Below are 26,112 nucleotides of genomic sequence, written 5' to 3'. Positions count from 1 at the left end.
GGCAGTGCAAGCTTTCTGCACCTCACCTGGTCTTGCACTGCCTCCGTGATCGGCCCAACTTTGACCAACCGATGGTGTCATGTGACAACGTCATCATGTGGTGTCACGTGGTGCGACGTCAAAGTGATGCCATGATGAGGTCACAAAATTTCCCGATTTGCGACTTCATGATGACGTCATAGAGTGATGTCATGGCCTTATGATTTTTTAAGGCGAAACCCTTACTTGCACAAAAAAAATTTAGCGTCCCGCGTCGGTGGCGTCAACACGAGTGATGCAAAAAATCATCAGCACGTGATGACGTCAAAATATGACGTAATCATGAAGTAACAGATCGCCTAAATTCGTGACGTCATTATGGCGTCATCGTGACGTCAGAGTAACGTCGTGAGACGTCGCGTGATGTGACGTCACATAACATCATAGCTTGGTCAAAGGTGTGCCGATCACGGAGGCAGTGCAAAACAACGTGAGGTGCCTCCGATCTCGGGGCAGTGGAGAACCACGTTAGGTGTAGAAAAGTTTTGACGGTGGCGTAGCAGGATCAATACATCGTCTGAGAAGAAAAGAAAGGTGGCTTTCGCCTTCCAGTCGTTTTAGGCGAGTGCATAAGGGACCCTGCCAACTCTTTGCATTGCTCGTGTTGACGGCGACGCCGATGGTCGGTTTTCGTGTTTGACGAGGCATTTAAGGCTTTCCCCTTAAGAAAGCTCTACGCATGCGCATCACTTATAGAACTCCCAGGAGATTAAATAAACCTCCTTGGACAACGCCCAAAGCAGAACCTGCATGAATTTATCATTCATTCATTTTTTTTATTAGATAGTGTTCAGGAGATTTCGGCAGTTTTGTCTAACGCCGGCTACTCCTTTTCACAGATTGTAGCACACGGTAAAGTCGCAGCAACGAAAAGAAAAATCCCCCACCTCCCCGAAGGGAATCGTGAGGAAATGCGAATGCATTTCTTGAGGCGAGAGTAGACGGCGTAGTAATTTTAATGGCGTAAAGCTGGACGCATTTACGCGCTCAAGTGTCTCCCTTTTGCGCGCCTCTTTCAACGAACGCTTCGTACGTGCGTTCGTAATCACCTCAGGGATGTTGCCACCGCCTCAATGCAGCACAAACACGTTTAGAACGCCCTGTTTTCAGGCTGTGGCAAGGCAGCACAAACGCTACAAACGCGTTTGAAACGCACTTCATTGAGGCGGTGGCGCAGGAAGGAGAGAGAGCGAACGGCGAGAGAAGGAGCGGCGAAGCACCCCACCTACCGTCCCCTACACTCGAGCGCCCTCACACGCTAGAGCGCGCTCCTCCTCTCCACTCATTCTCCGCTACTCCGCCCGCACCACCTGCTCCGGTTGCTAAGGGCGAGGATAAGCGCGCGCGCCCGCAGCTGTTGCTATGGGAGAGGGAGTGACAGCGGAGAGGCGCGCGGACAACGCCGGACGCCTGACATAGCCCGACTAAGAAATGCATTCGTATTTAAAAAAGGATACGTAAAGAATATTAATTCATTTATTCTTTCACTCATTCATTTATTGTTATGTCTATCAGTGCTTCTTTAGCTTGATCCTGCCCCTTGTGTGAAGCCGAATGCGTAGCAGGCATTTAAAAGACGCCATTCTAAGCATTTTCGTTACCTTGTAGTCGTTTGCTTAAAGAATGAAATGGAAACTTTTGTATTTTTTTGCAATGCATCTTTTTCGCAGGTTACAAATAAACATACTTTCGAGTGGCAGCCAAACTCTGATGTGTAACTAGACCAATCACAGAGGCTTTTTATGATGACTTAGGCTAGGTGCATTACAATGTTTGGGTCCGTTGACACTGATGTTAGTCCTGTCGGTGTTTCGTGGCCAAGGATATTAAAAAAACATGGTTGATCCCTCCGTCATAGGAATCGGAATAACACGAAAGTAAAGCGTGCCCTTACAGAAGTAACTGAATGTTTACTGTACATTGATATAAGAGAGTTTACAGAATGTATATTGATGTCTGGCAGTTATAGCACCGTTTAACATGGATGTGCCCACTTTGATGGTTGGTGGTATACATCTGCACAGTGAATACAAGCTATCTATTAGAGCCTTTCAGAATTTTTCCACGTATGCAACGCACGTGTCTCTGTATTGAAGGGTTTTCCGAAGAAGACGCGGCCAACGAAAGTTGTGCGTTGAATGGAAGCAATGTTAACGAGAGTCCAGTGATTTTCATATGAGCCGCGAGCAGCTCGTGATTCAAGTAACCATCTCTGTGAGGAAGGGGGCAGGGGGAGGGGTGCCCGAAAGATTTCATTTCTCTGTGGATCTCATTATTTCAGAGGGAGCTGCAGGCTTTTCACCGAAGCAGTAGCGCTGTCGTTATACTCGACCGGTTCAAGACCGCGGTTTCTTCAGCGAACGCTCTCCACACTTGAATTTGATAATAATGAAGCTTGAAAACTCTCTGAACACATCATGTTCAAATTTTAAATTCGCACGAAGACGCCATTCCAGCAAATTGTTAGTGATATAAAATTTCACAAACAGTCGATTTACCAGTCTTTTCGTAGTAAATATATTGTCAGACATGCGATTATGTTTAAAATAACACCTAATACAGCAGCAAAGTGTCTAAACGATGGGCTATGAGCTGCTCCATCACCAGTAACACTCATTAAGTTGGCTTGACAGTACACGAAGTCTCTTACACGGCTTTCGAAATTACATCCTTCGATAATGTACCCGTTCCTGGCAGGAAGGAGTGTTCCTGACAGGCCACTAATGAGCCGAAGTTCATATTCCCAGACAGGTATAAAGATTTGTGTTAATATTTTGTGTTCTTTCCAAATGGGGAGAATGCAATCGCGGAACTTCGATCGCATACACAATCACGTAGGGCACTAATCAAATGCAAAATCCATAGTTTGATTTCAAATATTTCGCATGGGAATAATCCATCTTCGATTCTACTGGAGGCTGCCTTGTCTTGCCACATTTATAAAAGCCCTCGGGTGCATTCAATTGCATTCGGTTAGCACTTGCGGGGTCATGCATGCAGGGGATAGAAATTGATAATGGTCATCAAGGCAGAAGTGGGTCTCCAAAGCACATCACGCAATGTGGGGCAGCGGATACATCTTTATCTGCGGATTATTTTGGGGGTGTTTGCTCGTTTGCTGCCTCCACTATAAACCTTGCACACCGGCAGTGTTTGTACGTCTGAAAGCCGTATTTTTCTTGATATCACTTGGTTAGCTCTCCGCAGATAACAAAGAGTGCGAGACGTACCGCTTGGTAATCGCGACCTCGCTGTAGTAGAAAAGAGGTGCAGCAGTAGATATTGACGCCACCTCACCGTGTCCTGAGAGATCAAAAAAAAAAAAAAAAGCTCCTAGAAAATCCAGCAACCACAGCGAGCCTCCAAAGTTTTCGCAATCATGCCATTTGAACCTCACTAACCCCAGGGAAGGCCCATAAGACCAACTGGGATAAAACAAACAGCCAATCGTATTCGATCGTACTGCGGCCGACCAGCGCACAGGCAACCACATTGCAACACTGGGAATCTATGACGTCTACACGCGGATACAGACGCTACTAAACTGCAGGAAAAAAAGAGGGTTTCCAAATGCGTCCTTGCAGCAGATAGCTTTAAACGAAGGACCGACCATAGTTCAGAGGGAGGCTGCACGCATTCTGCTCGAACATGTACGCGAATCGCCCCTTATGGATAGCATTTGATAGAAAGCTCGTCGACAGTGAAAGACGCAAACAGGCGGATCAACTGCGGGTCCAGACTGCCAGGATAAACCTGCCTGTAGAAAACACCTAAACCAACCTTCCAACCTAACAAACTATGGAAATGAAAATTTACGAAGGAAACATCGGAAATCCACACAAGAGGCTCTATTGTAGGAGGTAGACGCTTGGTTGCTTGATGATCTCGGTCCCGCATAGTTTGACATGGTGATGAAAAAGGCGCCGTCTCTGATTGCTACATATACATATTCTGTGTCGCAGGACTTTCCTGTCTAGACGGTTGTGGCAGGTCTGGGGACGTTATTGGACGGATACATATTCTAAGACAGGGTTCTATATTCCTCAAAGGTGACTCTTTAGTGTTCTATTCTTTCGTCTCGCACTTGCCTTGTGTTCCGAGAAAGACCGCTTCCCCTCCCCCCCCCCTTTCTCTGCGCTTCGTAGAACTGGAACGTGACATCAGCCGATGCGCCCTGTTGAGCTAACAGTAGCCCCCTCCCCCTTAAGAAAAATAGGATGCTCACTTTTTGTCGAAACGAACAGAGACGAATTGACAGGCGAGACACGGGGCGCGATGAGAATAAGTCGAGGGTTCCTGGATAAACGTTGCCGCGGGGAATTTCCCGTCTCCTTTCTCCGTCGACTTGTACGAAGGAAGCACGAATTTCACGGAAGGAATAAACGGCAAGACGCCGTCATTGACGGCAAGCAACCGTGGTGTTGCGCGAAAGAAAATCGACTGGCCCATTGATGTCTCCGTTCATATTATTTCTTTTTTACCAAGCTTCCTGAACATTTGCTTCTTGGTCTGGTAATGTAAGCAAGAAACACTGCCGCGCACCTCGTTCATCTAATACGGATGAACGGTGTTCTTCTCTCTAGCGGTGCCCTTTCGAGGTCTCGGCGATACCAAGAGAAAGCCGAATTCGACACCGTAGACAAAATATGGGCGGCCTGCATGCCTCACGCAACTCGTCTTCGGTGCCTTGATGTGCGCGCGCATAATAAGTGTCTGACCTCCTTTCGTAGCAGCAGCAAATCTTCACGTGTTGTTTGTGCTGATTTAAAAGTAAACGTTGACATGAGGGAACATTTCTTTGCATAAAAACTAGGGCACGACCGCAACGCAATACATTCCAGTTTTTTGCGAACTGAATGCGCCACGCGATAACAACGGCGTACACTTTCTGAGGTCCCCTGCATTGGAAGCGCTGCGATGGCAACACGGCGACCGAACAAATAAACACAAAATCCTCACCGCCCCCTTTCTCCCACGTCCTTCACCCACCGACACAAATTTTTTTTTTTTAGTGTACAAAAACTGCGTTCTACCCCTTAGTGCTTTTTAGTGTCGATATAAGCCAATTTCATTACAAATCAGGCTTCTGAGCACGCGCCCTAAGAGAAACTAGAAAATAGAGACTACTAGGAACCGGAACAGCAGCGTCGGATAACAAGAAATGCAAGAAGAAATGGTACTTCTGCGGCATGCGAAGTTTTTCACAAATGCAAAATGTCGCAACTTAAGAGGATCAGCCCTCGTGCTCAAAAGCGCAGGATGCATTATGCAATTCTTGTCTCCCCATCAGAACTGTTTGAAGGCTGTTCTTTTGCACTTTCTCCTTACGCGTTATTGCGGTGCGCGTTTTGTTTTTTCTGCGCATGAGCCGCGATTTTCGTTCATTTGTTGATTGTGCTTGTTTAAAACGCTTGCACTGAAGTTTTCGTCCCTCATTTTTGATAAATGTCAATCATAAATGGCGTCAGTTGCTCTGCACTGCATTCTTGATTAACTCTGTAAGGTAAACATGAGTATAATAGACAGTGTAATGCTGATATTTTGTGCAGTTTTCTTTGCTCCACAGGAACTCAAGTAATGTTCGTCTTACCGATTGATGAAAAAAAAAAAGTTAGAAAAATGTAAAGACATTTACACTGTGCAGAAGAGATGTGTATCTAATGACTACGTTCGCCACCGTAATAGAGTTACCTTGCAGAATACGCACACTGCGGATTTCCAGTGAACAAACCTGACAGAGCAGAAGCACTTAGTACGCACACAAAGTTTTTGACCGAATCTTACATACATGGTGCGGCCCAGCGAGTCGGTTCTGGGAGCTGAAGATTGGAAGGAGCTTTGCGCGTTGATCTCAAAAACTGCTTCCTCAACTAAAACGTCGTGGTTTTTTGTCTGTCGGCAATCCGGTGTCTAAACCAATAATGAAAGAAACAGTATAATAAATGAAATACATCATTATTCCTTTGCGCGTGTAGTGAGCCAGAGGCTAGCCAGAACTTTTAACAGCCATTCTGTACGGGGGCTAAGTTTTCAATGACAAGACTTCCCGGTCAGACAATGCGCAGTAAGGACATCACTGAGGGCGGCCATCACTTAAATATCCTTGTGTGCTATGTCGGCGGCTAAGGTAACTCTAAGGCAAGCCGGTAAAGAGAAATAACAACGGGACAGTTACAAAAACAAAAAAAAAGACCAGAACCACGAGATACTGCTCGCAAGTTATAGTAATTAAAAACGATACTCTGAATCAGAGGTTTTACTTCAAGGTTTCACTGGTTGTTAACCAGGTGATAATAAGCATTGCTGTTACATTACTGGCAATGCACGAGGATGAATACCTGACAGCAAAGTAACTGGTTAAACTGCCCTTTGTTTTAATGATGTGCCGCTGGGTTTTCTTTTGCACATTGACGGATTTCAACCGGTTTGTTTCTAGGAGCTATAATTTCTGTACTGTGCCCGAATTCGTCAGCGGCGACAGTCTTCGCAAATGTGTTGATGATCAGAAGGCAATCGGGAAACTTGAAGCGATCGGTTGGAAAGCCTTTGGTGCCATTTTGCTGACCGCAACGACAAGGGTTGTACAATGAACAAGGACAAGGGAGCTCAGTACATAGCGCGGAGGGAAGTTAATTACTGACGACTTTTTCTTTCACACTGCTTTGTAATACTGACATTTTCGTCATAAACATTCACCCACTTGTTACAAGCACCTCAAATTTTATACATGGTGGAATCCCAAATTTCTTTATCTAACGCCACCACAATTACCGTTTGATGAAATTTTTACTCGCTTTTTTAATGATTTGAAATCTCAGTGCCAACAAAACCCAAGCTTCAAAGTGGTCTTGGCATTCAACCTGCTTGATCTATTGTAGTGAGAGAGCTATAGCTAAGCTCGAATATGCATTTTCTATAGGGTCACCTGAACAAGGCCTATCTAATCTAATGTTTAGGATCGGTTCAAAATCGCGCTGCTCGTGTCATCCTCAGTGACTACAACAGGCACTCCAGCGTAACAAGAATCAAGAAATCGCTCTCAATTTCCCCCCTCGCCTCAGGCAGAAACATTTCACTTCTCTGTCTTTTCCATGGATTCATCAACAGAAAGCATCATTCTTCTTTGCTACTTCTCAGACGCCATCGATGTCCCCGTCGTTTGCAGCATAGCTGCAGTTTCCAGCGCCTATACGGTGAGACTAGCGCCTTTAGTTTATCTGCATTACCACGTGCCACTGTACTGTGGAAAAATCTTCTAGAAAACTTAGCTGACGTCCAAGATACCGAGAACTTTAGGAGGCTGCTTGAAACGTCACCTCTTAAGAACAAGAATTGCGTATCTTATCTATGCGCTGCTGCTCGTTCCTATTTCCTAATCCGCATGCGTCGTCCTAATTATTGTGTAACGCTTTAACCCCATTTACTTGTAGCTTTCCTTCATTCAAAAGTTTACCAGCTGTATTTCATGCCTATGTATTTCCGTTTGAATTGTATGATGTTAGTGTTTGCCGTTTCAATTCGTTTGTTTCAATTCGTGCAACTAAGACTCGGCGTATGTGCAGGCATAATATCTGTTTATTTTTTTCACTTTTTCGTAGCTTTGATTGTTTTCTCTAGACAAAACAAAATTTAACCCCCCCCCCCTCACGCAATGTTCCCATGTGGAACCGGTGAGGTGAGGTACTTGTATAAATAGCTCAGCGGGTCGTATGAAAGGCTGTCTTTCGTGCTGCAAGTTTCTCTTTCGTGACAATAACTACGAATGGCATGCTGCCAGGGCCAGCAGCTCCTCGCGAAGCCTGTACTCCTGAAGAGTGCAGAGCATATCGAAGCGAAAGATTATAGCCTTTCCACTGAATATTGATCTTAGTTCTCCGAGAGTGATAATACTTTCTGTGCTCAATGCTCAATGTAATGCATGGATCGCAGCATTCAGCGCACGTGTTGCCAGCCATAGTGAATCACCACGAAACACCTTATAGCGGCTTCGCAGGAAGCAGAGGACGTAGTATATGTCAAAGGAGATTTCATTTTTAATCCAGGTCAGCGAGCAGTAATTCCATTCATTGCGGTATTAGTCAATGCTTTATTCACCGCGATTCGGAGACTTGTTCTCCGAAGGCTGAGGCTGTTTGAAGGCGTTGGTCATAAAAGGAAATTGCGAATGGCTGTAGTTATGGCCTCTTCCTGACTGTTATCGAACCGTACTTGACTTTAATGCGCTCGCAACGTTGATGGAGGAGGAGGAGGAGAAGAAGAAAAACGGAAAGACAGGGAGGTTAGCCTGTTCTCAGAACGGCTGGCTACCCTGTGCTGGGGAAAGGGGAAGGGGAAGTGAAAGATGATAGAAAAGAGATGTTACAAAAAGAAGAAGAAAAAAAGAACAATAGTACGATAAACGACACTGCTTAAAGTCTGTCTATGAGATTAGTTTTGCGCAAAAAGCGCAATAACGCTTTCAAAGCTTTCCGTGCCGAGGATGGCTTCGGCCAGTGTCCTAAAATCTTTTCCTCCGACAGTGGACGATTGTCAAGTCTATTTAACGCTTTGGACAGTTCTTCTCTTTGTTCACTGAAGCGAGGACACTCGCGGAGAAGATGGGCGATTGTCTCCTCGCAGCTACAGTTGTCACATGTCGGGCTGCTGGTCATTCCAATTCGAAATGAGTAGGCCTTCGTGAAGGCCACCCCGAGCCACAGGCGGCACAAGAGCGTCTCCTCAGCTCTAGTTATTCCCGACGGAAGACGGAGCTGTGGATTCGGGACCAAGTTGTGAAGACGGGCGTTGGTAAATTCCGTCGAGTTCCACTGTGCCATTGTCAGTTCACGTGCATGGAAACGAAGCCTTGTTGCGGCGTCCGTTCTTGACAGCGGTATAGCTGCACAATGGAGAGCATCATGGGCAGATCGGGCAGCCTCATGAGCACGGCCATTTCCGTAGATCCCGCAATGGCCCGGTATCCACTGGTAGGTTAGGCTGTGGTGCTTGTCAATGGCGCGGTGATGAAGCTTCCACTACGAACTCTAGAGCAGCACGGATGGCGGTGAGTTCTGCAGCCGTCGATGATGTCAAGTGCGACGTCTTGAACTTTATGGTGACGGTTTTCTCGGGTATGACCACTGCCCCTGCTGAGCTTGTAGAAGAAACTGAACCGTCAGTATAAATGTGAAGCCGTCCACTGTGTTTTTCATGCAGGAACAATAGAGTGGCTTGCTGTAGGGCCAGGGACTGTCGTCATCGCTCGCGATCACCCCATCACAACATACATTCGCGTCGATGCTTTAAGAATGCGGATTCCATCACACCACCTCGCCTCACTTCCAGCTGCTAGGCCACACTCTGCATTCAGCGGAATTATTGCTTCGCATAGCGCAGTGATTCCCACGAACTTCACGCACGCAGCAAGACCGCCGTTGCCGTTGTGGTGTCTACATCCACTGGAAGCCCTGATAACCATTCCCGGTATACAAAAGAAAAAGAAAGCAACGTTGATGAGTTTATGAAACGTCATGGTTTAGATTGTCCCGTATCATAAACTATAACGGTAAAAGCATCGTTAACGAACACGTGGGTAGGTAGCGTCGGAAGTAACAAGATATTTGATGCTCGTGGCCTGCACGCACTAAAAGAAGGTAGCTAATAAAAAAGACGAGCAGGCTTCAATATTATATTTCATTGGAAAGCCAAGGCAGCGAATCTGTTTTTTCTTAAGATTCTTAGCAATTAGTAAGGTGAAGCGACATTGTAGTCTCCATGGCAGAAGTAACAAGCAAGTTCTTAGCAATTGTTAGATTATGATTATGTCTCAAAAACGCTGTATGATAGTGCTCTGTGCGATTATATGACAAGCTATGTCAAGGTGTTCAAGGTAGAAAGACTCGAACAAGATAGTGAGGTGATAATTTATAAAAAGTGTTGTACACCGAGTTTGCAAATCTCCCTAGCAAGTTTTTACTCGTACCGGGCCAACCTTACATGCTTGCCTCAAACATTAACGTCATCGACGATTTCTTAACGGAACAGTGGGAACCGTACGAACGGTAATAGCTGCGTGACCGTGCTACGCACATGCACAGGTTTCACAGTAGTGAAGCTGCGATTGTTTTTTATTGTTCTTTTCTTATGTTTCTCCTTTTTTCTATTCTTTCCTTTTCTGTAACATTTCTTTTCCATCATGTTTTATTCCCGTTGCCCCCTTTCCGAGCACAGGCTGGCCAGTCGGTCTGAGAGCGCGCTAATCTCCCTCTACCTCCGTCCATTTATTTCCTCTTCCTTTCAGACAGACACTATGCCAGAGCAATTTCAACGCGGTTCAGAAGAGTTCTTATTGTCCATGACGACGTTATGTTGCATTGAGTTAACAGGACAAAATTATTATATTATATAATCCCAGTACTGAAGTTACCATTAAGGTTACCAAAAGCGCATTGTTCTGCCATAAAAACGTCAACAGCTGCCATCACGGCATTCTAGGAAAACTGAAAACCTTTAACAATGGCACTATGGAACGTGACGTAGGAGACTTTTTAAGACCTCACGTTGCAAAAAAGTATTTCTCGGGATGTCCGGCAGCCTTAACTGTGACAGATACCACAATCACGTCTTATCAGACATTTTAAGAATGCAAGGACTTTCTAATGAGACAGCCGCTCAGTCGATTTGACTGCGGTTTGTGGAAATTGTCTACTTCACCGGATTTTTTATGGACAGTAGTTATCACAAGAAAATTGAAATTTTAACACGAAAGTGTTTCATGCCGGGGTCCACCACGGCTCTACTGACGTACTTCCGTCACGGATATGACGCCGTAAAATATAAAGACTAACATTTGGGAAAGCAAAAAACCAGAATATAAAGTTCCGTCGCCGGGAGTCAAACTTACGACCCCTCGATCCGCAGCGCGGGGCGCGACACGATTCGGCCACAGACGGCTTGTTCTTTGCCCTACTAACGGCGAGCTGTTTATGTACACCATTTACCGGTGGCGGTAATCAGAGATCGGTGGTACATTAGCGTGTTTTCGTTGTCACTAGAGAGATGGCGCGAAGGGCTCGAAGAGCGCTCTTTAAAGGTCTTCACCCCACGTGACTGAGCGCGCGCCTCCACAGGGCGTGGTCGCGGGCTTATCTCGTGAAAGCGGTGGTGTGTACGTCATGTGCTCTCACCGCAAGTTTGCGTTGAAAGCACGAAGGTCACTTCGCTCACTACAGCGGCTGCTTTTGCGAAAGGAGCGCGTTGCTCACACAGAAATAAGGTACAGCTGTGACAGTTCGCGCTAATCGTGTGTATGTTCGTTCCGTGCGCCCTTTCTGCGTGAGCAGCGGGTTGCAAGTTTCGAGCTGCTTGCCGTTCTTCGCGGGACATTACAATTTGTTGCTGCAGCATTCATTCCTTCGCGCTTGGGGCGAAAGAATGCACAACAAACGCTCAACTACGTCTGTGAAGACAGGTTTCACTTTCGTGTTATACCGATTCCTATGACAGAGGGATCAGCCATGTTTTTTGTGTACCACACCATTTTTTATTTTATCCCCTTTATCATGCTTAATGTAGCAGCGGCGCTCAGGTGCTCCTACATATACGCTATACAGCGCAGGTAGATGGATGGTTGGATGAATAACTTTATTGAGGTCCTTTCGTGCGCGTGATTAGCGCGCAGAGTAGAGCGCTCTGGAATATGCAACTAGACCTCCTGCCAACAAACTCTAAACTAAACTTAAGTAATGACTATGGAATTGCATTCTATTTCTCTCATTTATTGAAACTTTAGTAATATACCGCAAGTTACGGGGTCGAAATGAGGAAAGCTATCTCTTTTAATGTTGAGAATATAGCTTTAGACTGTAACGGCGGTTTGCACTCATTTCAGAGACCGAAAAAAGGAAAAACAGTTGATATGATGTTTTAAAGCGTTGGAGCTATATCGCTACTCTGGAATATAGCTCTGGCATATAGTAAAGACGATGTACGACAACTTGTTTCTTACGTCAAATCCATTATTGTTGCAAAGATAGAGAATACGCTGTGTATTTTAACAAGACGGCAATAGACACATTAAAAAAAAAGCTATAGCGGTAAGGTCAGCCTATGGCGTGCGTGCCAGAATAATCACTAGTTGTTTTTTGTTGAACACGTGTTATTTTGGAGCTATACAAGCTCACTGCAGCTACCGCTCGCACCTAAATTTTACTACGAGGTAGTTTTAGCAAAACTACTGCAGCGTGTTTTGATGAACAGGCGCAAACTCACTCACACAACCTCACAATCAAAGCTCCCTATGACCAGCATTCTGCTTGAAAGTTAGGCATGAAAAATAAATAAACACATAAATAAATAAATAAATAAACACATAAATGAATAAATAGCAATTTGGCATTCTTCTCACAATTTTGTTGTAACGTTGACGCATGCCTGGTTTGCACGCTGTATTCAGGCCAACTGCGACATTATTGGCCCATCCTTAAATCTAAATCTGCGCCATGCTTGGAGCCGTTCATGATGCCTTGTATTCGCAGGTATTACGTTTGTATGAGCCTTGTTCGAAGCTTGAGGCTTCTTATCATCACTGCAACGCGCGTCTCCTTTGAGCCGCTGGCGCATTTTTCATTAAAGTGCCAACGAGAAAATTGCACGCAAGCACGCTTTTAGTTATATAACTTGCATCCAATACGAAACACGGACGTTGCATAAAAGTTTATCCAATCCAATCCAATTGCATGTACTCCCTGCGTTACGTGGAGAACGTTGTTTGATACGTTGTCTTGAACCACTTAAGTTCCATTTCAAATCTGTGTAAGAGCCAAGCTGTAGCCACTGCTTTAATTGTGTGCCATCATCTCTTTCTGTCATGCCAATAAAAACAAATTTTCAAGCTTGTCTCGCCACTGCTGCTTTTCACCCTAAACAACGGAATTTCTCGCCAATTTAGATCATTTTCTTTTCATCAGGCCTCACACTGATGTCCTGAAGTGAAATGTGCATTGATACAGGTGCATGTATCGTGTTAAGGTGAATATAACACGACTTGTAGACCTGACGTAGACATCATGCGGTCGCTGTCACTTTTGATGAGATAAACGCTGTTGTTACAGCAAACGAAACATACCAAACCGTACCAGCCTACGTCTCTGTTATCATGCGCCGTAGGTGTTGCCAGAGAGATTACTTGCAAAGCCTGGGCTCCTTCCTTTGCATACATAGTTTCCATCCACAAGTGTTTGTGTTGCTAAGCGCTGTTTGTAATATACGATCCACACGGAACCCCCACCAACCCACTCTTTCCTTCCTTCTTCCAATATCGTGTACGCGCGCTGCAACTTGCAACATTGTTGAACGTGCGTTGCATGTTGTCCTCTGTCACTGCAGTGTACAAACTGTTTTTAGACTACATATCGCAAACAATATTACACTCTACCATGCTCCTTGACAGCTTACGTTCTTATGGAAACTGGATAGCAGGCACGCAGGCGCATCCCATGCTTGAATATGCACGACCCATATGCAAAACAGTTATGAGAAACACCGCTCTCGTATTCTGTCGCAGGATAAAAAGCAAGCGCGTGGTGCAAAACGGTCGCACATATGCAGTCGGTGAGAGGATATTAGGAATTTCTGGAATTCGGCAGCTCGATTTGTGTCAGGTGTCGCTTAACTAATTCGGGCTGACTGCGTGACTAAGCATATAGCGACCTGAAAATTGCCAGCTTTATGCGACGCCAGTTACCAGCACTGCCAGAATGCAGCAGTGCAACACTGCATAAACAGCGCCGACGTGCTTCAGACGACCGCACCTGCTTTCGCAAGACCTCCCGAAGATAAATAACTAGCGGAGTTAATGCGCGAACAGTACACCGAAGTTCGCATTCGCAACAATCTGCGTCGCTTCGATGTCTTCGGCTGCACTGGCGCGAGAGTTTTCCTGAAATGCGGCGGCGGCACTTCGAACCACATGGCCAAGTAACGTCGCTTCGAAATGATTTGCACCGAAGCTGCACCATGAAAAATGTGCAGGCCGAAGAGCCTCTATTATTATTCATTCCCTCCAACACCCCGTATTGCAGTAATGGTGAAACGTTGAGAACTTTCGCGCCAAGCTAAGCACCGGGAAAAAAAAACAAAAAAAACACGCACTTCATTCGAGAACACCTTCGATTCGCGGTTGTGATTTGTCAAGCGAGTGGAGGAGACGTATGTAACATGCACCCGCCGATGAACAACAAGTGCCTACATGCAGAGCAGTTTCCAGGCTTATCAAATGCCCCATTCTCAAAATAATTATTAAGGCGAAAGCATTAGGTGCATCCTCGAATATGAGAATTGACCGTCGGCGTCGGTGGCGTCAGCACGAGTGAGGCAAAAAATCATCATGTGTTGACGTCACCCCATAACGTAGCAGTTCGACAAATTTTGTGACGTCATCGTGACGTAACTATGACGTCATCATGATGACACATAACGCGACTTCACGTGATGATGTCATCATATGACATTTTCGCATGGTCAAAGGTTGGCTGATGACGAAGGGAGTGCAAAACCAGGAGAGGCGCAGATAGACTGCAGTGCCTTCGATCCATGGGGCAGTGCAAAACTACGTTAGGTGGAGAAAGTTTTCGGAAAGGGACGGGGGAGGATTACTAGATCGACTGAGCAGAAAAAGAAAATGGCTTTTTCCTTCGAGTCACCTTTATCGAATGCATAAGGGATCCTGGGAATTCTTCTTTCAAAGCCTTGCACGCCCAAAATATTGGGTGCCACAAGAATAGCTTACGGATGGTTGTTAACGATTAATCGTTCGACTCTCTCGCCTTTAATCGGTGATTCCTGAGTGATGAAAGCTTTTTTACATTGATTATTCGACATCTCCGGCAGGCGCATTCAAAAATAATTTTTAATTTCGGGGGTTTCACGTGCCAAAACAAAGATATGAGTATGAGGCACGCCGTAGTAGATGTCTGTGGAAATATCGACTACGTGGAGTTCTTTAAACAGGCACCTAAATTTAACTACGCCGGCCTCTACCGCTTTCGCCTCCATCAAAAATGGAACCGCCGCGACTGGGATTGATTCCGCGACCTTCGGATCAGCAGCCGTGCACACTGTACCACCGCGACGGCTCATATTTCAAAAAGCTGAAACAGTTTTTACTCATGGGCGGTTTATACAGTACCGCCTTCTAAACAATTAAATAGATGCCTGTCTCTATTTATTCGTATGAAAAATGGAACATAGATGAAAAAGACGACTGCGCAACAGTTTATAGAGTATATTTCTTGTGAATATCAAATATAATTGGTGCTTATTGTGTTAAAAATATAGCATGTAAGTTCACCCAAGACGCGAATTCATGAGGTGATGGAGATCTGAAGTCATGAAAAATCGTCAAGCAAGGAGTCTTGCTGGACAGTGGCGGAAATGTGAATGGCACTACGAAATTGCACTAATTGAGTGCATATATTGAACTTCAAAGGAAGAGTTCAAGCCGAGCAACACTAAGAAAATTTATTTTGTTTCATACATTCGCTTCTTTATAGCGATGATCGTCTCACGCGACAGAGAAACATAAATGGTTAGGCATTTTAAAGCCCTCCCGAGGACAAGATGTACGCTAGAGCCGATATAAAAGATATTACAAACAAGGAAAATTTAAACTCGCAGAAAATTTACTGCCATACGCGCGTTTAGGCGGTAGCCGGATGTGGCTACTGTTGTGCCATTTCATACAATGACAAACGCTAGGTATAAGGTTAACGTCGATGTGAATGATGCATTCACCAAAATATACTAGCGTCTCGGGAATTCAGGTCACAATAGTAGCCAGCCATTCTTGTGCAGGCATGTGCAAATAAATGACGACGAAGCACTACCATACCGCTATATCACTCCTATGGGCCTCCACTGTTCAGTGTTTACTGCACTATAGCGAATTGTGAAGGCATCTCAACCATACGGATGCGTTGTGCAAAATGAAATGTAAAAGGAAAACTCCTTCTTGGAACGGAAGCGTTCGCTAAGTTTCCTGGAACTCGAATAATAACAACCTCGAAGTCAAGATGTAAAGGCGACATGGAGGATTTGAGACATCAGGAAGATTTAGATTTTCCTACAGGAGATTTTCCCACAGAAGATGTAGACATTGAGAAAGTCTGATGGCAAAGCCGCGGCGGTAGCGGGATGCAGCTTCTGGGCCCATTGCAGACTCTGGCGAACGCTGGGAATAAGGTGAAAGACGCCATGCCGATGCAGCCCGAAAAAAACGTTCAAGGGAATGCTGAGATACAGCATTCCGTACAAAACTCACGCGTCCCTTATGCATACACGTAAACCAACTCGAAGGCAAAAGTCAACTTCTTCTCAGTCGACGTACTGATCCACACCCGCCGCCCTACGAGAGCTTTCTGCGCCGAATGTGGTTTTGCATTGCCTCCGTCATCGGCTCACCTTTGACCAAGCGACGGTGTCATGTGATGGCGTCATCAGGTGACGTAACCTTGTGCGACATCATAGTGACGTCATGATGAGGTAGTAAAATTCGCCTATGTGGGATTTCACAATAACGTAATAGAGCGACGTCATCACATTATGATTACTTAGGGCGAAAGCCTTAAATTCTTCATCAAACACGAAAATTGGCGACCCGCGTCGGCGGCGTCAACACGAGAGATCCAAAGCAAAAAAATCATGATCACATGATGATGTCATCATGACATCATCAAGAAGTCGCAGATCGCCAAAATGCGTGACGTCATGACGTCACCTTAACGTAACAGTGACGTCGCGTGAGGTAACGTCCCATGACGTCATCGCATAACATTGTAGCTTGGTCAAACGTGGGCCGATCATGGAGGCAGTGCAAAACCACGTGATGTGCCATCGATCCTGGAGGCAGTGGAAAACCACGCCTGGTGTAGAAAAGTTTCGGAGGGTGGTGGGGAAGGATCAATACATGGAGTGAGAAGGGAAAGAAAGGTGGAATTCCCCTTCTATTCGTCTTGGGTGACTGCATAAGGTTTCCTGTCAGCTTTTAGGGACGAAGCTCCTTAAGGCGGCACCCGTTCGTCCCTCGTAATCGTCGTCATCGTAGTAGTCCGTAACAAGTCTTACGCTTTGACCTCCAAGGTGGTGCCGGTGGGAGATTTTTTCCTGTGCGTTGTTGAACAATAAAAATTCGCAGCGTGCGCGTTAACTAAAAGCCGAATTCTTCTGTCTCTCATTCCCCATTAGCAGCCATTGGCATGTTCCAGTAGGAAACGTTAGTAGAAGTAGAAGTGTAAGTGTTAGCTAAAAGCCGACTTCTTCTGTCTCTCATTCCCATTAGCAGCCATTGTTTACATCCAAGGTAGTGCCTGGTGAGATTTCTCCTGTGCGTGATTAAACAATAAAAATTTGTTCAAAACGCCGTTGATTGATGAAATAAACCAACGAAAGACGCCAGATGTTTTGTAAAAGCAGAACGAAAGAACGCCAGAGTTTTTTCTTAAAGTGTAGTAGTAGTAGTTGTATGTAGCCACCTCGCCCGATCGTCAACGGGCGAGGTGGACCGGCAACGGCGCGAGGACCCTGCCGTACGAGAGTTAAATCACACTAAAAAGACATACTTTGCGGGCGATACACTCTAGTGAGCTTTCAACTTTTCGTCTTAATGTACATGATAAAGAAATTATTTCTACGAAAAACGCAAGGCACACCTTGAGCAATATATTTGGTTTTGGGACGCTAAATGGAACCATGAGGCGATGCGAAGCCGGAGCACTTGCACGATCGCGTTCCGTTGGCTTTCGTTGGGCATGCTACCGACCTCGCGTCGTGGAACGCGCGTCCTGTCTTCCCTCTAGCCTTGCCTTTAATTCGCACAGGGCGAGCGGGGAATGCGGTCGCTCTGGCGCTCTTTCGCTCGGGAGCGGACTTCTTCCTTGCATTTCACCGATCACAAGTGATAATGAAGGGACCACGTAAACCACCGTACAATAAAAGTTTGATGTTTAATATATACACGATGTTTCACACTCTTTATATTATGTACTGGGCGCATTTCACGGAAGAGTTTCACGGTTTACAGATGATTCCCTCCGTAGCTTCGCCCCACTCATCATCATTCACCCCGTGGATATGCTGTGATTTTTTTCAATAGCTCATGTTCACGCCGACGCCACGGGATGCCGGCGCGGTTTTCGTGTTTCACGAGGCATTTAAGGCTCTCTTCTTAAGAAAACTCTACGCTTACAGATCGCTTAGACAACTCCAAGGAGTATAAATAAACCGCCTTGGACAACTCCCAAAGGACAACCTGCGTGAATTTCTCATTCATTCATTCATTGCTATGGCTATCAGCGCTTCTTTAGGCCGATCCCGCCACTCGTTTGAGGATGAATGCATTGAGCATATTTAAAAGACACCATTTCAAGCACTGTCTTTACCTCGTAGTGGTTTCCTTAAAGGGTAAAATGGGAGCATCATTTACTTTTTGCAGCACATTTTATTGCACAGGTTACAAGCAAACATATTTTAGATCCACATCCGACCTGTGAAATGAAAGCAGATCTAGCACGGAGGCTTTTCACGATGACTTAGGCCAGGTGTATCTTCATGTTCGGCTCCGTGAGCAGTAATGAAGGCCGCGTACAGGCGGTACATTTTCAAAGGCTCCTCACCAAATTTGACCATTTCGAGCTGAAGAGAGCAATGCGTACACTGAGCGTTAAGGTTGCCAGATGCTACCGAGCTAACAGCAAATACACAACACAAAAAAGCCCAAAAATGCGGCGCGACTTTCGCGAAGAAGCCGGAATTTAGTAAATATTCTCATGCTTGAAAATATTTTTATTTTTAATAAATAAATGTCACTGAAATATGAAGGGGAGATGCAAAAATCACTTTAAATATTTTTACAGCGAAAATATGCGCAAGTATATAAATGAACGAAAGCAAATGTTTACTTTTTAACATTGTCTCCAGGGTAGTCTTCATTTGGTTAAAAGCTTAAATGCACGTTTGCCAGTGCATAATGGACGTTACTTGCTGATTCCCCCAAAGCATGTTGGACTTCCACATTCAACAGCTCAGTCCCCGACAAACGCGCTATTAGTGAACGACAAACGTGCTATTGGTGAATGTGATAATCACTAAACTAACTATATTTGCTGGAAATGCAAATAAGTCCAAAAAAGGCGACAAGCGACTGAAAAATTCTACAAGCCACTCGGCGAAAAAACAAGCCCAAATGCGCTTATTATAAGCGGAACGGGCAACGCTGCTGGGCGTTGGAGATGACTTCTGCCAAAAGTTACAACACTACGCCGCGCGGGAATAGGTCAAATTTCAAGCTGAACGCCGCTTTCCCTTCGTCTCGCGGGCGCGCGCCCAAAGAAGGAGGGGAGAACGTTCTACTAGAAATGGCCCTACGTAGATGTCAGTGCTCGGCCGTTGCTCCTCTACGTAGACATCTGTTCTCTGACAGCGGCACATGACACTGCGGTAATTATTTGACGCGACATGTGTAGCTTGTGTGATGTGTTTCTTGAACAGATGAATGAAATTTAGGAGAAATAATAAGATTCACAGACGCGAGACTAATCTGCCTCCGTTTCGCATACGTTCATGTTCTCATGGCTTGCGCGTCGCGCAGACGCCAGCCCTGACAAAACAATTGTGTAATTTACTACTTCGTTCCAGCGATCATCGGGCTCACTTGTCCTCCAGGGTCTACCTAAATGTTCATGCGGCACTGGCTCGTGATACCGCTAGTCTCGTGTCCGCAAAAATGCCGCAGCTTTCATGCCCCTCCCGCAGAAACCTGCAGTACGCAAGAGAGAACGCCGACACAACGCCCACGGCCGCTACATAAAAACAAATGTCAGAGAAACTGTTCAGAAAGCGCAGTATAATTGGAAATCGACACCCTTCGTCTATTGACAAAAATTGGGCAGCGGCGAAGCATTACGGAAGGGTATGTCAGCTCCACTGACGTGAAATCTGTGGAGGGGCGAAGCATGCAACGTGTGCCGGTGCATCCCACAGCAAAATCACTGTTAATCGGCAATGATAGACACAAGAAAGATGAGACACAGAAACCCACAGTCCTCTTTTAGTTAACGTGCAAGTTGCGCATCTGTCTTGTTCAACCACGCACAAGAGAAATCTCCCACCGGCACTACGTTGCAGGTCAAGATGCAGCGCCTATATATATATATATATATATATATATATATATATATATATATATATATATATATATATATATATATATATATATATATATATATATATATATATACGGGGTGGCCGGTGAACGGTTGTTCAGTGCGAGCAGTCGCTTTTTTTTTCAATCACGAAACTCGCTAACAGACGCTGCCTGCGTTAGCTAGCGACTAGCGAGACGCCATGCCGATGCCGCCTGAAAGAACGTTCTAGGGAATGCTGCAATACAGCTTTCCGTACAAAACTCACGGGCCCCTTATGCATGCACTTAAAACGGCTCGAAGGCGAAAAGCATCTTCCTTTTTTCCTCAGTCGACGTATTGATCCGCACCCGGCGCCCTCCAAAGGCTTTCTGCGCACAGTTTTCCAAACAGCGCAGATACGGGACACTGAGAATAGACCACACAACACAGGCGCTGACTTCCAACAGGGTTTTATTGTGCTAACACGAAAAAAATTACACCATTTCCCGCTAAAGGGGACCATGAGGCGATGCGAAGCCGGAGCACTTGCACGATTGCGTTCCGTTGGCGTTCGTTGGGCATGCTACCGACCTCGCGTCGTGGAACGCGGAGGGACGCTACACGCGCCTTGTTTTCCCTCTAGCCTGGGTGTTAATTCTCACAGGGCGAGCGGGGAACGCGGTCGACAGGCCTGCGAGAGGGGGCAGCGTAAGAGAGGAGAGGGGGAGGGGACGCGCATGCGCTGGTGCTCATCGCGGCGTCGCGCAGGAGAGAATTTCGGCATGTCTAGCCCGCATTTCAGAGGAAGAGTGGAAAGGGGGAGGGGAGAGAGAAGTGGAGAGGGGGATGGGAACTGGAGATGGGGTAAGGGGGAGGGGAAGTGGAGAGGGTATGAGGATAGGGTAAGGGGAGATGGGAATTGGAGAGGGGGGTGGAGAGGAGGTGTGTGGAGAGGGTATGCGCATGCGCAATAAGGGTGGTCACGCCGCACACGACCACCACCGGATTGAACTCCGCCATAAGGTACTTCGCATCTAATATGTAGCCACATAAAGGGAAGACACGTGATAAAGAATGACTAGGGGTTACAGGCTTTTGAAGGTGTTAATCTTGCAGATATGTAATTAAATTGTCAATTAAATGGATATCCTGTCCCTTGTTTGGAGACGAATGGGTAGCGGGCATTTCAAAGGCACCATTCCAAGCATTTTCTTTACCTTGTAATCGTTTGCTTAAAGAATAAAATGGAAACATATTGTGTTTTTTACAATACGTGTTTTGTGCAGGTCATAAATAAACATCTTTTCGATTGGCAGCCGAACTCTGATATGTAACCAGAGCCATGACGGAGGCTTTTCATGATGACTAAGCCTAGGTGTATCGTCACATCCGACTCCGGCGACACTTTCTTGCTGCCGTTGATACTGCATTTGTATGTGTGTGTAAATGTGCTAAACATCAATTGTACTTGTTACCTCCGCGTCATTTCATGTGTTTATTTATATCCATGTTACCGAATTATGTTTTGTCCTCGCCAACGTATTTCTAGCAAGAAAACGTCATGTTAAATTGTTATTGTTGTTAACCGTCTGTGATACAATAAATTTTTCTAAACGCATTCTGCACCCTTTCGAGGCCGGTATAAGGAAAAATCATGATATAGTATCAGCCATATATGCGCGAACGATAGTCTGATTGATACCTTTCGACAGCTTTCTGTGGCAGCGCAGTCTAGGCTATGGAACCGAAGCACACACGTAGGTCTACAAACGCTAACGTTTGCAGACCTACGTAGCATAAAAGAAAATTCAAAAAGAAAGGAAGCGGGTGGTGTTCTAGAATCTTTGCATTGCAAATAAGAAAGCTTACCCCATGAAGGATCTTAGTTTTTTGCTGTTTCTAGTTTTCTGGTGTCGACTTGCGTAGGATCTGCAGTTGCGCAGTTCCTGCTTGGCCATGCCCTTTTTTCTTTCAAACATAAAACCGACCGCTTCAATAAAGCTGCTTCCTGAGTTTCTTCGCAATACAGAATATTCTTTCAATTTCTAAAACAATGTTAATATTACTTTATGGTGCTGGATTTGCAAGCGGACTTGAACCGCTCGCAGATTAGCGTTATACTATAATGTGATGTGCCGATGAGCTCTGCAATGATTCCAGGTATTTGTTCCTTCACTGCTGCATCCATAAGTGAGAACGACTACACAGAGAGAGGTAGAATGATTGAGGTAGAAAGACAGAGAAAAAGAGAAATAGAGAGACAGAAAGGGAAGAAAGAGAGAAAAATATAGAAAATGAGAGAACGAGCACTGAGAGATAGAGAGAAAGAGAGAGATGGAATGCAGAGAAAGAGAAGCAAAAGATAAAAAGATAGAAGGCAAATAAAGAGTACAATGGGAGAGTAAGAAATAAAAAGATAGCAACAAAGAGAAAGAGAAATATAGAGAAAGGAAGGGAAGAAAGAGAGAAAAAGGAAAAGATAGAAAGACAGAGAAAGAAATATACAGAGAGAGAAATACATATAATGAAACAGACACAAAAAAGCATGGCTGATCCCTCCGTCATAGGAATCGGCATATCACGAAAGTGAAACGTGTATTCACTAAAGAAGTGCTTATTGTGTAGTCATATATTAGATCTTGTACAATGTGTATTTATGTTTGGCAGCTATAGCACATTTTGACGTGGATGCACCCACGTTGACGCTTAGAGGCACATCTCTATCGCGACGACTAGAGCCCATGATCAGGATTTAGCAATTGTGGTAGCTGAAGCTGTTAACATATACCTGGGCCATGGTGTAAGCGTGACCAGGACACAACGTATCATGAATGTCGCGCAAAGATGACATCAACAAACACACAATAAACAGTGATACTCGATATTCACTTCTTCAAAGCGTCGTAAATTAAAGAGAGAGAGGCCACGCTGTGCGCTCCAGAGCGATAAGGGTAACCTACGCCTGTCCTCATGCATGCACTACCACACTGCGCTTCAGTAACACGGGAAGCAGAGGTTCGTAGTTTGAGCCGCGAACGCGCACTGGCGTTCCTCGTCCCGCTGGCCTCGCTACACAAAGGCAGGATATTCGCCAGTCACATCGTTGCTTTTCTGCAGCGCTTACTGCAGCGGTCTTATCAGTCGTGGTTATAGCACTGGAAGTAGTCGGCGGCGGAGAAACACCGTTGGTGCATCTGGAAGCTGCCCTATTCCGACAACGAGCCGTCAGGCGCTAACACGAAGCGAAATTCAACGAACGTATCTGCGTCTAGGACGACTACTCTATGCTAGCGCTGCCAGTGTCTTTCGCTGGTATCGAGACGCTTTAACCATGGCCTCCGAGAGTGCGCACCGGCAGGAAACATGCCGGCGCGCAGTCTCGGATGCCACGCTTTAACTGCGGCGTCGCCGAATCGTTCTCTATCGGCGCTAGTGTCTTGGAACATTGCTTGGCTCAACCGCTCAATAAAGGTGGCTTCGCCCCGCCCCGCCTGTCCCACCGACAGAGAGCACCGTGCGAAGAGAATCCTTGAGAGATATAAGGCGCGTTTGTGGATGGCGGCGGATCTGCCTAGGTGGCTTAGTCGGTAGAGGGCCGGGCGCTTATCGTCGCGGACCGAGATATTGTAGGTTCAATTCCCGACGGCGGAACTTCTTCTTATAGTTGTTTCTTTGTCATTGATTTGCAGCAATTTCATCAGCGTCATATCCGTGACGGAAATACGTCATTGATGTCTTCGTGGACTTCGGCAAAAAGCATTTTCGTGTTAAAAAGAGAGAGCCAGTATAGTCATGCATAGTATAGCATAGTGAGGGGTGGAAAAAGGATGGGTGTGTGTGCAGGAGGGAAAGGAGGAGGGCAACGCCACCAGCTCTGCTGCTTCCTCAGTGTTCGGTCCACTAGCGCGTAGCTACCCCAATTTTACCTGCGATTAACTACAGACTAACGCTCGCTTCGTTAAAATCCCCAGCCTTTCTTGGCACTGGAACTCATGTTTGCCTCACCGGCACCATTACAAGCGGTGATCCGCCCAATGCTTTGGATCGCCACTCCATTATATCAGTGTCACGATGTGTAGGACGCCCGGCACGTTTTTCTTAGCACGCGCAATGAACACACGAAGGCGACAAGGTGTGACCTAACAACACACACTTCATTACACTCAACAAGACAATTACACACACAGGAATAACTAGAAATAACTAGGAATAACTAGAAATAACGAGGTCCCCAAAACCAAGCAATTAACACGTCATATCACGACCAAGTTCTATCGCGTCCCTCCTCACATCTCGTCCGCTACCGCCGGTCGCTTACGATGAAGATCGTTCGCGATGTCACCCGACCGTCGCACCGCATCCGTCGATACCGAAGTCTCCGTTGATGTAGAAGTGCGCTCCGCAGAAGCACTATGAGTACTCGTGCGTTGTTCGTCTCTGCAGAATGGGATTGGTGCGGCAGGCCACTCCTGGCACGTCCCAGCTCACCCTGGCCCGGGCACCGTTGGCGTGGCGACGGGTGGTCGCAAGCCCGGGCTCGTTCAAGGTCGGCGGCGTAAGCGCTGACCTGTCCGGCCGCTCACTGCACAGCCGGCCAGCTGGACGACGGATCGTGAAGACCGCTGCTCGCCGAGGCTGGTACTCCGGCGGGCTCCACGCTCCACAGGACTGGGGCAAAGACCCAGACTGCGCGGCCATCGGCTATCTTCACCGTCGCCTTGACGCCGTTCTCTTCTGCGCGCCCCTCCAAGATGGCGTCCCTCGCGTGCACCTCCCGCTTCTTTTTCCTTTTCCACTTCTCTTTATTCGTGTTCCATTGATTTCTTCTCCGGCCTTCCTCTTCTTTTTCGACGTCTCTTGTCATACCTGACAATCAGCATGATTACGGTGAAGTAGCCGTTGGAGAGGAGAGTGTGCTGTACGACTGAATAAAAATAACTGTCGGCCAAGCGCATTCTTCCACTCTACAGGGAAAGTTGCGTCGGCACAGTCGCACAGGTGTACAACCGTCCGCACAGGAACGCTCCGCCGTGTGGCCTCGACCGGCATCGACTGACGCCAGCACCGCCAAGCGTTGGAGACGGTATGTTTGCGGCATCTAACGATAGATGGAGCGCGTGTCCATTTCACTGGCAAATTTCTGGTTCTCTTCTGCCTGACCGGCGGGTTGAATACACGCACTTGAGACGTCCGTTTCCGCCACGTTGCTCTCGTGGCTGTGTTTCACGCACGCCCATGAAATTCGTTCGCGTATGCTTATCTCGGCGCGTGAGCTGTCGCACGCAATGGTTCATTGCGGAGATAAACATGCGGCAACAAATTTCATGGGCGCGCGTGACGACACAGCCACGAGTGAAACGCGACAAAAATGGACCTGTCAAGTGCGTGTATTCTACTCGCCGGTTCGGCAGAAGAAAACAGCAATTTCCCAGTGATGTCTACCCACGCTACGTTTATTGTCAACTGCTGAAAACATACCGCCTCAAGCGCTTGGCGGCGCTGCGTCAGTCGAAGCCGGAAGAGACCACAAGACGCAGCGTTCCAGTTAACCGTGCTCACGGCTGTACATCAATTAAATACCACCCCATATCAAATATGTATATATATAGATACGGATATGGTTTCGACCGAAACAACGAGAATACGTTTTCACGGATAGATCGCTCACCACGTCTGGCTGCGTGACGCAATCCATGCGCAGTGGGATGCAAGAGAGGGTATGCGCTTGACTCGGACGGCTGCGCAATTACTCTAGGTTCGAGAAAGCAGTCGACAGTATAGATAGTCGCTCTCATCTACTCGACGAAGCATCACAGTCGCCGCTCTTGGTGAGCATTTTAGTGTGATTTCATAAATTTCCCGTCGCGCCTGTCGCTGTCTTTAAATCCCATAAAGGAAAGGTTTAATCGAATAAGTC

This window comes from Rhipicephalus sanguineus, chromosome 9, assembly GCF_013339695.2.
Source record: "Rhipicephalus sanguineus isolate Rsan-2018 chromosome 9, BIME_Rsan_1.4, whole genome shotgun sequence".
Taxonomy (NCBI): Eukaryota; Metazoa; Arthropoda; class Arachnida; order Ixodida; family Ixodidae; genus Rhipicephalus; species Rhipicephalus sanguineus.
Note: the sequence above shows the minus strand (reverse complement) of the source record.